Here is a 13,942-nt window from a genome sequence, read left to right as displayed (position 1 = left end):
TTTCTGAGTTATTATGCACTCACCTGTATATATATTACACAAACACAAATCATGACAAAAATACATTTTTAAAATAAATTAAACTGTTATAGTAGGTGTTTAACTTTTACTGTATGATTTGGCGGGGGGGGGGCGGCGTTTCTGGTTCCAAGACGGCAACCCTCCCCTCCCAAAAGGAATATTTCTGGGACTTCCAGAATGGAGGGACTTCCAGCAGTAAACGTCAGGGGTTAGAGGTGAAACTTCTAATCCTGAGATGGTGACTGGGTGATGCAGTTATCTAAGAGCCTCAGCATAAAATCTGGCCCGGTCCTTGAGCCAGTTTCCTAAATGCAGGTTACAGATGCCTATGAAAGGATTATGTTTAATTCCAAGATTCATCTGATCTGTTGTCCGAACAAAACCTACCTACATGGATGTAGATTTATTTTTCAACTAAATCAAAATCCCCAGCTCAGAGTATCTTAATCAGGTTCATTTTCCACAGAAATAGGATTTTCAGGGAATGAGACATTAAATGAATTATAATAAGACCCTGTATAATAAAATACAGTATTTTAATTAGGCTGATAGAATATACTGGTATATCTTTCAAGTTGTATAAAGAAAATCTGCTGCAAACTCAACCCAGCAATCTAGGTGCAGAAGATAATAAGCAACTTTTCTTCTGGCTACACTGTGAAATGCATTTCAAAATAGTTTTTGATGCTATTTAGAAAACAAGCTTTCAAATATATATTTCCCAGTTTGTTCCTAAATTGGCACTTTTAAACTTTCAGGCTGCTAGGCCAAACCAGACTTGCAAATGTTCTTCTCCTTCAGCTTTCTCAGTGTTCAAGAGAATAAAACAGAATGAGAATTGCTTCTTACACATAATGTTATGTAATATAATTCTAGACTGAGGAGGAGTATACACATGAGCATGTACACTTATCTATTGCTGGGCTCTCCTTTTTTACTGTAAAAATTACAGTGTATAGGAAATGTTTAGAAATGTATAATGAATTTCTTAACAACATGCATAGTAGCTAGTCATTTACATCCTGCAGTTTCCACTGTGCTTACTCTTCATATAATATTAATCACTGTAACTGTACCATATAATTTTAATTATAGTAACTACACCAGCTAAGAATGTAAACAGGCAGCCACTTATAAATTTTTCATCCAGACTAGAACACACAGTAGCTACAAAAATGCTTAAACATATGTATGGGTTAATTAAATGCAGTCTGTATTTGGCAGTTTGAAAACTGCTTCTGCGGCCAGATTTGCAGAATAAGCTACAAACTCTAATCATAGGGATAAATAGCAGTGCCCAAGGATTGAATGTTTTTAGTTAATGATCTATATTTAAAAAAAACAAACAAAAAAAACCCTAACCCTCAAAGGAAAAGGAATGAAACACTTTTATTAAAATTCATTCTGCTTACAGGACTATAAACTATTAGAAATGGGTGAAAGCTTTAAATGGATGTTTTAATTGGAAATGGCCTTTTTAAAGATTAAATATTTTCACTTTCCTACTTTCTGGTAAACATAAGGATTGGGTCTGTGCAACTCTCCTGAATGCATGGGCAGTGGGAAGAGATGGGGAGGGAGGTTCCTTATACTGTCTTCCCACACTGAGCATACGTAAAAGCATCAGGAATAACCTTGCCCTCAATGTGCGCTCTGTGGACCAATGTCTCTGCTAATGGGAGATAAGAACTGCTTTGCTGACTTGTATGGACTCTGACAATCGTATCCCATTCCCTTTTAGCAGGGGTTGAAACCCTGCAGGGAGATGGCAACTAATACCTCATGAACCACAGCAGTCCTGAGGTTTTGGAAACCACAAATTTGAAGGAACTCTGACTCTTAGAATAAACTCAGCCAGAAGAGAGAATGCATAGAATTATGGGAGATGTAGTTCAGCCAGGGGTGTTTGTTTATATGAAAAAATGGGGATATTAGGCCTCCAAACTATGATTCCCAGGAGGAAGTGCTCTTGGTAGGGAAATACATATGCTCAAGTTGTTGTTTAGCTATTGTGAGCATGCAGTAGACATGCCAGATAAGCTTCCTGTGAGTATTGCTTTTATTTTCCCTACTCTTCTATCATGATATTTACTAAAAATAACAGTGACAGAACTGGAGCATTACTGATGATTTCACCTAGGCAGAGATGGCTTATAAGCTCCACCCTAGCCAGCTGGGGGTTTGAACTGGCTTTTTGGAGAGAAGGAATTACTAGCTGGAATTACTGAGTTCTTGTCAGAAATACCCTAGCAATAGCCTAGCTTAGGAGGACAGCTTACCCTAAGTTTAACATCTGCATTGTCATTTAATTCACTCAGAAGAAAAGTTTAAAATCATCCTACATACAATAGGCAAGTCTTCAAGTAGTGTATTTGGGCATGGAACTACTGACTTCAATAGAAATACACCATCTTCCAGCAATTCAAAGGATCATAGGAAAGTAGAGGGGAAGGGACCTCACAAGTTCATCTAATCTAGCTCTCTCCTTAAGGCAGAAGCATCCTTGACCAAGCCATCCAAGTCAAGCATTTGTCTAACATGCTCTTGAAATTTTCTAGGGATGGAGCTTCCACAACTTCTTCCAATATTTGACCACTGCCATAGTCAGAAAGGTCCTCTTAATTTCCAACCTAAATTTCCTCTTCTGCAGCTTAAGGCCATTTCTTGTAGTCCTGTCTCCAATGGCCACAGGCATAAGACCTCTCTATAATCACCCTTCAGATACTTGAAGACTATTAGCAAATCCCCTCTTAGTCTTCTCTTCACCAAACTAAATAACCCTAGTTCTTTCAGCCTTTCCTCATAAGTTATGCTTTCCTTGGCTCTCTTTTTTTCTGTTGGAATTTTTCATATTTTTTTCAATCCTTTTTGAAGCATGTGTTCCAGAGCTGGACACACTACTCCAGGTGAGTGCTAAATAAAGCAGAAGAATAACTTCTTTTGACTTCCAATAAATATAAGCTCAAGGGGAATCATGGCCCATTTTCATATTTAAAAGTATCAGGAGGAAGAAGAATCTGTTTAAAGAAAAATTGTGAAATTATAAATTAATGAGGCTGGCAAAAACCCTATTGGCCCGAAGCCTTGTTCCACTGAAAATACTGTCTGCCTGCTGGAAAGAGACAGCAGGGAGGCTGCAGGCAGGCTGGAGTGACAGCTGGCACAGCAGCTTTAAGCTGCAGCTCAGAGGGGTGGGTTGACAGAGGCTAAGGAGGACTGAGCCACTGCAGAGTTAGAAGGGAAGACAAATAGCCAAACAGAGCAGTACAACTGGGCTGCCAATCTGAGGGGAGGGGCAGGGGAAGGAGATGGGGTTGATCAGAACAACAGACCTTAGCGCCAGTCAAAGAGGCAGACAGTGGGCATAGGGGATGCAAGTATAGCCTGTGTGGAAATAGGTTGGGCCAGCTGGAAGTTTAGTGCTGAATATGCCTTTGGCTGAGCCTCAGTTTGGTATTCAGGTCTGTGGGGATTGTATACAGAAGAAAATGGGCCTGTGCTTTTCAACTCCTGTTAGATGGTTCAAAGACAGCTATTTTTGACAGAAAGACACAAAGCCATATAATTTTCCAGACAAGCCTGAAAAGACTATAGCAAATTCTCTAGAGGCTTTCAATTTTAGCAGTTATTGCTGTTGAAATGTATGGTTTGATCTGACTTGAAGGAACAGAAGATTTGCAGTCTTATCTGTTGTAACCTAGGAGGCTAAAAATTACATACCTAACCCAAAAGCAGGTGTTTGCAAACAGGGCAAGATTTTCAGAAGTGCTCAGTGTGTGACTCCTTGTCCCCCTCTATTGGTGGGTTCATGCCAGAGAACATGAAACTACACCAAACCACTGCTAATGCAGTTGCTGCGTTAGCTTATAATGAAAGCTGCCAGCAAGTGGGGCTCTGTTGCTTATACTGGTGGTGTACAGACATAGGATTTGTAGTCTCCTAGGACTCCCATGCTCTAGGACAAGCTTGCTCGAGCTGCAAAAGGTATGGAGTACAGACTTGTCCATAATGAGACCACAGCCTAAAAATTGGAACGACCTTGGGCTCCCATCATTCAGGCCCATATGTGTTCTTTACTTCCTATGGACCTGGCTTACAATAAATAGATGTGAACAATTTTGACAGAACTGCCTTCTTGATATGGGTCCCCAGCTAACATAGCAATTCAACTTTTGGCTGATGAGCAATCCTGTTGAACTGAATGGAACTAGATCCAGGATCTAAGATAAAACATGCACAAGTGTTATCCTAACTCAGCGATATACTGGAAATAACAAACCACAGGAAGAGAAGTGGCTTTTATCTAGTTAGGAAGCCTCCCAGTATTTCAGATTTTTAAACTGAAACAAAATTGTATTTACAATGGATTTTCTTGTAACCAAGATTGGCATAGGGATGGAACAAACCTGCAGTAGAAATGAAGTGCTTGCTAGACATTTAATTCCTCTTGGAGAAACAAGTTAAAATATTTCATACAGGAACACACTTATTTTTGAGTATCAGTGGATGTATACCATCCAAATATTGATCAGGCTGATGCTGCTTGATTCATATCTGATTTGTAATAGCTGGGTGAGATGGCAAGCTGTAGTTTAGGCAATCCTGTCAGACATACCAATTACTAGACATTCTAGTAAGTGTCTTACCATAAAAGGAGTAGATGTTTGAATTACATAACTCATTATCTGTCCATTTCACTCCTAAGAAGTCTATGAGCCTATGATACTGTGTAACAAATGTGTGGAAGAGAGTTCATTCTGAAATGCAGCTGAACACATATGGGAGAAGCAGAACACATAAATACAGGTTAAATTATTATACCTAAAAATGGCTTATTCTAAATACATATGGTGTTCGATTATCATACACAAGAATCAGTGGTAACACATTTTATTGTTTTAATTTCAGGAGATGATTCCTAAGGAGAGAATTTGTGTAGATCTCAGCAGTTTGATGTTGGATTTGATCTGATGTTGTTTTGTGAGCCTTAAACTGCACTAGAATAATTCAGAAATATTTTACATTTAAGGGGAAAGGAAATGATTTTTTGACATAGCGATTGTTACATTTTTCAATTTTCAGTCACATTTTATGTAGATAAAATTATCTGAGAACATTTTCAAACCCCTTGATTATTGGTTCAAGTTAAAGCACAATCTCAGAGTGACAGCAGTATGTGACAGTCATACTGTTTTGTGTGTTAATTTGTTATAATATTGAGATATTTTGACATAAGGATTGCTATTTTCACATGAAATTGAAAAAAAATGTTGGATTTAGTTTCATGTGCTGTCCTCAGCAATGAACTTTTTCTAAGGGTTTGACCTTGCAAACATTTAGCACTTATCTACATGAGGAAACAGCACTTATGTAGCACATTAAGGAAGTGAGGTAGTTTTACTAGTTTCGTAGTTGCACTGAAATAGTGTGTTAATTTTGAATTAGTTTGATTTCTACACTATGGGTAGTCCCAAGGACTGAGACTGCTCAGCTGCATAAGGTTGTGTGTGTACATAAGTGTTTGCAAGATCAAAGATCAGAGATTTTTTTTAAAACATTATTTGTTTGTTCAGGGTCCAGTTCAACTCCTTGTGAGAACAATGGGTTAGTTTCCATGCTATATCTCCCAGCATCTTAGCAGGGTATAGCTCTGTGGGCATTCCTTGTTTGCCCATGTTCCTCCTTTGCCCCAATCTGCATCTCTGACTGTAGATGACACTCACTTGACACACCCAAAAAACCCCAAAAAACCAATTGCCCACTCTCACATATCTCTACATTTATTTTTCTGGTGACTGATGTCCAGCGTCTGGCCTAAAACATAATACAGTAGGACATCTGGGGGATTCTACTAATACCACCACAAAAGCTCCTCCTGTGTCTGGCTCCATCCCCTGGTCCATGCACTGCAGTGGAGTGGAGTGTGGATAGTTACTTAGCTCATCTCATGAAGATCCTTTGCTTAAGGAATTCTTTCCTTGTGGCCATTATACAGTCCCAATCTGCTAATAAATAAAAAAGTAGGAGCCAGAAAAGGAGTAACAAGGCCTGTTGACATTAACAGGAGTTGGGCTGGGCCCTTGTTTCTACATGTTTGATTTACAGGAAGGCTGTATAGTCACAAGTTTCAGTTCAGAAAAGAGAAATGTAATAACCAGTTTCTGTTACCAGCAGAGTCTCAGTGACCCCTTGGGGAGTGTTTAATGATCAAATCAAAGAGATATTTTTCCCTTATTTTGTTAATGTAGGTCAGTATTGGGTGTTTCCTCTAATTCATTTCCATGTAACACTAATTCTATACTATACATTAAACTAAAGAACAGTAGCTATTCCATTCACTGAGCACAGCTGATAACAGAGTATTGGGAAAAGACTGTTTAAATGCATTGAACATAAAAATGCTCTTTTGAACTATCTCTTTTAAAGCATATGTTCACACTGTTCAGATATTTTTCATTCTGATCATAGGAGCTGTTTTAATTATAATAAAATATTTCCCCTTAAAATATTCATTAATTGTTGTGGTTCTAGTCCTGCTGGTCAAGCCACATTTAGAACTATTATTAATCTCAGTGGGGATGATGGAAGGATCAGGTTCAATAAACATGCAAGCCTCATCTTTTCTGTCCATGTCTGTTTCTCAGCAGAACGGTCAATTTGTTGCAAAAGTCTATTAAAAAAGATTCCTTTAGGGCCCTAATCTGCCACCCACAAATGTGTGAATGGCCTATAAGCTTCAATGAGGCTACTGAAACAGAATTGTGTGATTCCTATGTTTATTACAAGCCTATATCCAAAAGCAGTGAAGCAAGGTGTGAAACAGAGACTTAACCTTCTCGAATCCCATAACACTGGATTCTAGATTCTCACAAACATCACACAGACAAACACACACACACATCACCTGTGTTTAGTCAGGATCCTCAGTTTATGCCTTTGAAATGCATAGGGGTGATCCTGGATAAGAGTAGGTCATGTAGCACCTCTCTCTGACCCCACCTTCCACACAGACCCAACATCTGTTGTCTTTCTGAGCCACAACACATTCCTTCAGAGTGCTTTTGAGCAGGAAGAGCCCTAGTGGAACATGTTTCCATCTTTTCCCCAGCCCCACTCCAGCATATAAAACTCCTTTTATGCTGCATTTCCTGCTTGACTGCATCTGTTGGAGCTCAGCCTGGGAGAGATGTTTACAAAACCCATAATTCACTCTCAGTCTTCATAAATACTAATGGAAATAAAGATGAATGCATTTGTATGAACAGCTCCCTCAGACAGACCTACAGGGTAAGCCTGTCAGCCAAGAAAACCCACTGCACAATCTGTCATCCTCTTAATTTTTTTCCTCCAACTGTCTGACTTCTAGTTAGCCAATATAAGTGTTAGGACATCTGGGGATCTCAGCTGAACATAATCAGAATCACTCCTCTAGTGTTGTCCTTTGCCCCCATATCACTAACACCTGTGCACAGTGAAGAGTATGCTGGGATGCTGTGGGAGTCTGGGTTATCTTAAACCAGCAAGTGGTCTGGTTATAGACACTGCATAAACTGGTTTGACCCAAATCACTTAGGTCTGATACAACATTCAACCAGGTTTATCTCAAACCAGTTTCAGCCATTTTCAAACTGGTTTATGTGCACTAAACATTTCTCCTGTTACAAGTTTAAACCAGTTTCTGATCACTTAAACCAGTTTATGTGTAATGTCTGTCCCTAGTCATGAAGAGTATACAATTGGATTGTCCCAAATTGGTCGCACAGAAACTACAAATCTCTAATTCTCAATAGTATAAATATGTAGCATAGGTCTTACTTTAATGACCTGTTTTAATTTTTTTAATACGCTGAACCCCAAAGTTAATGGGTGAATTGATTTTATTTGTATTAGCTTCTAATTTATAATAAGACAGGTCATGTGCTAATTTTACTTTGCCCTTTTGCAACATACTTTGTGCCTGTTTCTTCACATTAACTTGTATACAATACATTTTGTGGAAACTACTATTCAGGCTTATATATAATTAAGTCCAGTTAGCTGACTCAGACTTAAAAATTGCAGTCACTGTAGTGAATAGCTGAGCAAAATATTGTTTCATCACCACTTGGTTAGTAGTGAATAAATACATTTTGCATTTGGGCTGTGAAATGTTTATAACACTTTCACAAGTCTAAGCTAAAAGCAGTTTTGATTAGATACTCTGAAATGCAGGTTAAAAATGGCCTGGCGCTTATTGTTACATAATATTTGCAGCAATCATTTTTATGTCTGTTGGTTTTCAAATGCTATAGTATGTCAAGGGAGAAAGCGGAGTTTATGGTGGTGGCTAGGCTCCCTGGATACAAGGAGTCTTCCAGAAGAAGTTAGGGGACAATTCAGTGCTCGAGTGTCCCAGGTATTGAGGTCAACATTGTATTTCTTCAGCTTGGCCTTCTAATTGGCCTTCTTGAGTTTCTTCTTTTGCCCACCTCTGGAGTGGTGACCATTGCGAGTTGAGAACCTATTGCCAGGCACCATTATGACACAACTCATCCAATGGACCTAGTAGAACATAAACCTGGCTTCAGTGCTGGTGGTGTGGGCTTGAGCCAGAATGCTAGCATTCATTCTTCTGTCCTCCCAGTTGAGATGGAGGTGTAACAAGAGACCCAAATCCTGTTACTCAGTTATAATGGAAAGGGAGGAGAGGGGATTACAATGGGGTGGCAGGAGGCTCCTGTCCCTTTAAGAAGACATAGGCTAAGCTGACTGCATGGAGTCACAGCTGCAAGAGTGCAGGCTGACCCTTAATTAACAGGGAACACCCCCGTGCGGATCAGTAGTGTTAAGATCATCAGGGAGGTCAAAGTTTCTCACTGAAGCACTGCTGGAGATGATTGCTCTTAGCACGCTCTTTAAAGCACTCAGTATTGAACCTCTTTGATTGCTTCTTTTGTTTACATCATTTTGGGGTGATACAAATGAACACGGTGGAATGTATCAAATGATGATCCATCCAGCAGTCATCTGCACTGGTCATAGCTCTGCTGATATGGATGTCATGACAGTGTGTGCCCAGGACAGTGACAAAGACAATCAGGTGCCAGTGTTTTGAGCAGGGATACATCTATGATATCTTTCATTTGTCACTTTGGCAGAGTAAGCATATTAGATTTCTAAAAATAAAAATATTATTAGGAGCATGCTAACAATCCCAAAGTGTGCCTCGGAGGTGAAGGCTGACGATGCCCTTGCTAATGACTGACTTGCAATATCATCAGTTTAAATCCTTCCTGTCTGCTTTTGTCTCTTTGTTTTTCTGCATTTAATGGTTTGTTTCCCAGTAGGACTCAATGCTAAAAGAAGCTTATCACTTTCAGCTTCCACTCAGTATTTAACTATTATACATTTCAATTTCGTATCCACCAGTTATTTTGTATGATTGTCAAACCAGTATCAGAACAAATCTGATATTGCTTGGTTATAAACTTGGAGAGGGCATGCTTATGCCAACCTAGGTATCTTGTTTAGCAAACTGCCCACCATCAGTAGGTCCAGAAATGACAACTATAAATAGAAACATTGGTTTTAAGTATATGTCACAGTTCAGCAACAGTACATTGTTTCAGGCAGCATAGAATATGCAACTACAAAACAGCTTGTTCAGTAGGCCTGTTCAACCTCAGGGTCTCAAACCAGACCCATAAATAAGCATCCCCAAAATGTTCAGAGGATTTAATCATATTTCTCCAAGCTAAGTACTACCTGACATGCTCATCTCCTTCTGTTTATACAATAAGCTTGAAATAATTATATGATTCAGTCACATTGAAATTCTGTAGCCTCGGTACAGAGGTCTCACTAGGTGCTCTAGCAGTCGCTTCCCGTCCTAAAAATGTTTTAATCTCTTAAGAAGGGAAAAGGCCTATGCACCTATTAAGGATGTGTACACATGCCTGGTATTACTGTCATTTAGGTCTTGTCCCTCTGTTGAACTCCCTGTAAAGAGAATTCTAGCAGGGTCTGGTCTTCTGTAGCACTTAACGTTTATAAAACTCTTTAAAAGCAGTTTTTGACTTGATGACCTCTCGCTGCTCTATCACTAATATTAACATGAAACCCATGAGTGCAGTTGTAAACATGAGCTCAATGGGACTTTACTTGAATATGGTTACCCTCATGCATAAGTGTGTATCCATCCTTCCAAATCAACTTGCTTTTGTTTTAAGGACTCTGATTGCTGGTGTATGCTTGCTTCACATCATTATATTCTTGTGCAGTAGTCTCCTTAGGTCTGAAGTTGACAGCTCTTAGCTTGAGGAGATCATAGTCAGGTAACACTTGAATTTACAATGCTTCAGCTCTAGATTGAGGACAGTCTCTTTCATTTTCAAGTCTCCTGTCAAGGAAGGCTCTTACTGTACTGAGTGGTCTCCTTTTATGAAGTCAACATTTGCTACTAGAAATGACACAGCCCATAGCTATTTCCTATTCTAAGATGCTACCATGTGACATGTGTTGGCAAAGATTAATACAGTACAACTCTGTTTCTTTGGCTTAAATGTTAGAGCTTCTCTTTTGTAGTCTGGTGGTTCAGTTAAGTCCCAGCAGGAACAGATTCCTCATTGTGGTGTCAAGTAATAGATAACTCTTTCTTCCAGTGTGGAAATGTTATGCAGCTTTGGCAGTGTGATGGCAGATATGTTGAGTATGTTTTATGTTGGAGGAAGGTAATGGTGTTTTTCTGCAGTGAGAGAGAGAATTATTTTTGAAGTGATGAAAGTGTTTAATAATCTAACTATTATTTCATAGAATCCTGAAGAAAAGATATAGGAATGAGTAGTACTGATGACTATGGAAGGATATTCTTAAATACAAGATTGCTGGCTTTTTATCCTTTTTCTTCAGTTCAGTGCCTGTCAGGGACAGATTCCTCACAGCAAGGCTGTAAGGAAGCAGCCTGCCAGGCTTCTCAGCTCAGCTCTTTCACTAAATTATGGGTGAGTTCCTTAAAAATACCCCTGTCTTTTCTTAAAGCACTTTTTAAACTGAATCATTTAGGTGCAGGGACAGAAGTGAATCTGGGGGGAGATCAAGTTGCAGGATCTGTTCTTTTGAAAGCCAGCTAACTGATTGTATATTTCAGGTAGCTAGGCATATTGGTGATATTAATTATGCCCACAGACAGTTGCAAAAAAAAATGACAGATACCAATCACCTGAACTGGGGCAAATCAAGGAGTTAGCAGGATTTTACAGACCATTTCTATTTTCATGTTAGTTTATTTGATGGATTGATTGAAGTCAAGTGCAGTAAATAAAATAGGGAGATTCTAGAAATGAGTATTATTTAAATTCATTTTTATTCTGTTTCCTTTGTAGGTGAATATCATAGCAGTTATGACACATTTTTGAGCTGTTATAACTGCATTCCATGAACATAACACCAAATAATGCTGATAGTGTAAGCTCTGCAACTGTTATTTTAAAAAGGTCTCTTAAAAAAAATCTACATTCACTAGATCTGTTTATGCTTTCAAATATAAACTTGATATTGTCTGCTCCCACCTGTGTTTAGGATGTGCACAGTAAACTGTATAAACGTCTTTGCAGGATTTAGGAGGCATGCAATGCCACTGTATTTTTATTGCAATGCACTTTCTGTGTTTTTATTGCAGAAAACCCAGATGAAGATGTATTATTGAGATATTGATTAGCTTATTTAATTTATACTTTGTTTTATGTTTTTAAGTGCCTACTGATTTAATGTAAAAGGATGCATGGTTTCATTGTTCTGATGCATATTTAGGACACTGCACCTGTTACCTGTTGTAATGGAATATTTTTGCAAACTCTGTTTGGAAATAAAAACTTATTAGACATATCTGAGTGGCTTTTCGTATATTTAAGGCTTGGCTATTAAAATATACTTTATGACAAGAAGTTTTGTGGTGCAGTAAGTTAATGTGGCATTACACTTTCATCTTCACAACAGGGTTATTAACCAGTTGTACGTTTAGGGATGTGGAAGAAATCAAACTTCGCGTTGTGGTTGAATCAGAACTGACAGAGCCAGCTTTTCTTTATTTAGAGCTGTACTGTGATCACAGGGCAAATTCCATACAGCAAAGGGAATCACCCACTTGTCTGTTTTAAAGGATTTCTCAAACTCTATAAGTTTACAAGCATATTTATATTTAAGACAGAGAAAGAGAAAAAATACGACCTTGGAGAAACAAAACAATAGTAAATCACACAGAGACAAACAGGCAGTTTACTTAAAGAAAACATCCCTGCACAGGGTAATATATTAAGACAAAACAAGGCATGCAGGATTCCTTATCTCAGAACATGCAACTGAAATAAGCAGTGTCAGCACTTCTGGTCTCTGTCTGTTTTCCTAGACGAGCAGGCCAGAAGGCCAACCAAATCCACTACTACAGGGAACATATATAAAATTTGGCTCTGCTTGAAGACAATGAGAAGTTATGATCCACCCTTGATAGCAATTTCAGACCACATACAATATTTTCTGCTGTTTACTGCTTTTGGTTTTTTTAATGACTTAGGATTTTTTTTTATTATAGTGGCTTAATTAAAGAAAAACGTTTGAAACAGTTAAACTGGTACTGGTTTTCTCTTTTTAAAAATAAGGGAAAGGTTAAAGACTTTCAAAACAATGATTACTTGAAAATATGACATGAACGTCTCATTTGAAGGTTTTCAGTAGGAAGTACAAAAATAGCATGGATTTTTAATAGAGTTGTTTATAATCGCATGGGAAGGTAATATACTATATTAGTATAGTATGCTCTACCTATATGTAGGGTACAGTAACTCTAAGCTCACACAACCTTTAATAACTTCCAGTGGATGTATTCTGGAGGGGTCACTTGCCCTAAATTGATTTGCTTCTCACTCAAAAGGAATAGAAGGTAATTTAGCTTCTATGCTACTTACTGTGAGCACTCTCCAAATAGAAGCTATCTTGTCAAATACATGTATGTGGTAGCTTTTTGATGTGGACTGTTTATCCTGTAGGGCCCTCTAGGGACTGAACTGCAATTGCCAAAAGACATTTCAGTCAGACCAGAGAACGGGGGGAAAAGAATTATATTTGGCCATAGAACCCACCAAATTATATCCCATGGGGCTGTGCTTTTCTACATTGTATCAGTCTGAGAGGTGATCAAGACCAAATAATTTCTTTTGTTCGTTAGGCAAACAGCTGAAGTTGCACACATGAGAAGTAGAGGTAGTCTAACGGGTCCCAATAAGCAAATTGCTTATTGCTAAACCAAATGCTCACTCCACCATGAGAGAAGCACTTTAGAATGAGCGTAGCTAACTCAGATGTTTATCTGATGAGATGCCATTTGACTAGAGATATCACACACTAATTTGGAAATATAAGAGCAGCATGGGGTATGTTATTAGCTATGCTGTTGTCAAATCATTGCCAAATATTCCAAAGTGAAAATGTCAGTTTCTCAGCTGCAGTGACCTTCCAGCATAGTTTCAAATGCAATGCTGCTTGCTAATTCAGACCTTTTCCTGCAAATACTTCCATACTAGGAATGAAATTTGATGGATTATTAATCCAGATCCTGGGGTAGGAGATATCTGTAGTGTCCTCAGAGGAGATTTAGGGTCTGTCAATAAGTTTCCCCACAGACTTGGCTATACCCTCAGCATCTCAGTTCATAAACAAAAGTTTCTGCCTCATCTCTGTGAAATTGAGCTTGACCATATAAACAAGCTCAATTTTGTTTTGCTCTTTTGTTTAGTCTGCATCTGAAAGGAATGAAATAAGAGACTAAGGTCCCACATGCCCTATAAAAATTACTGAACTGAGTCACCTGGTTACTGGGTGTATTGCTCTATCACAATTAAAACCCAGTTTGAGTATGTACATGGGACTGAAACATGATGAAACCTTATTA

The 13,942-nt window shown here is 38.5% G+C and overlaps 1 protein-coding gene across 4 annotated transcripts in view; it reads left to right on the top strand.

Annotated features, from left to right (window-relative positions):
• The window catches only part of ST8SIA6 (ST8 alpha-N-acetyl-neuraminide alpha-2,8-sialyltransferase 6), an 81,485-nt gene extending 69,613 nt beyond the window's left edge, over window positions 1-11,872 (top strand). For 2 of the 4 annotated variants that reach the window (XM_090047225.1, XM_090047227.1), the window contains one exon: window positions 4,930-11,872. The gene's annotated coding sequence lies outside the window, so the exon portion shown is untranslated. The remainder of the gene's footprint in view (window positions 1-4,929) is intronic. The other 2 variants (XR_016442325.1, XM_090047226.1) reach the window with 2 other exon arrangements.
• Window positions 11,873-13,942: the final 2,070 nt, after the last annotated feature.

The sequence above is a fragment of the Crocodylus siamensis genome, chromosome 5 (genome assembly GCF_052110815.1).
Source record: "Crocodylus siamensis isolate JL-2025a chromosome 5, ASM5211081v1, whole genome shotgun sequence".
Taxonomy (NCBI): domain Eukaryota; kingdom Metazoa; phylum Chordata; order Crocodylia; family Crocodylidae; genus Crocodylus; species Crocodylus siamensis.
Note: the sequence above shows the minus strand (reverse complement) of the source record. Positions and strands in the feature narration are given on the sequence as shown.